A 644-nucleotide genomic window follows, 5' to 3' on the forward strand; every position below is an offset into this window, starting at 1 on the left:
TTTCATAATTTAAAAGGCTGCAAATAATAATAAAATAATAATAAATAAAATAATAAATAATAATGACATTAACTGATATGTTTTTTTTTTTACAATTCACTAGTCTGTCCTGATATTGGCCATTTAATCCTGATCAGTAATCATCTCAACTTCTTTTATATAAAAGGCTTCTAGAGGCACCAGCACTCATCATCAAAATGCTGTCACACTGATATTAAAGCTGCAATGATTAGATGAATAATTGATTAGTTGCCAACTATTAATCGCCAACTATTATAATAATCAATTCATCATTTTGAGTAATTTTTTAAGAAAATGTCCAAAGTCTCTGATTCCAGCTTCTCAATTATGAATATTCTCTGGTTTCTTTAGTCTTTTATGACAGTAAACTGAATATCTTTGAGTTGTGGACTGTTGGTCGGGACAAAACAAGATATTTGAGGACGTTATCTTGGGCTTTGGGAAACAGTTATCGACATTTTTACCATTTTTAGACATTTTCTAGACCAAACAACTAATCGATTAATCAAGAAAACAAATGACAGATTAGTTGATAATGAAAAGAAATGTTAATTGCAGCCCTAATTGATATAAAGAACTGGAATTTGCCAACATGTCTCACAAAGCAAAATGAAGCCGTCTAC

The sequence above is a fragment of the Thunnus albacares genome, chromosome 21, assembly GCF_914725855.1.
Source record: "Thunnus albacares chromosome 21, fThuAlb1.1, whole genome shotgun sequence".
Classification (NCBI taxonomy): Eukaryota; Metazoa; Chordata; class Actinopteri; order Scombriformes; family Scombridae; genus Thunnus; species Thunnus albacares.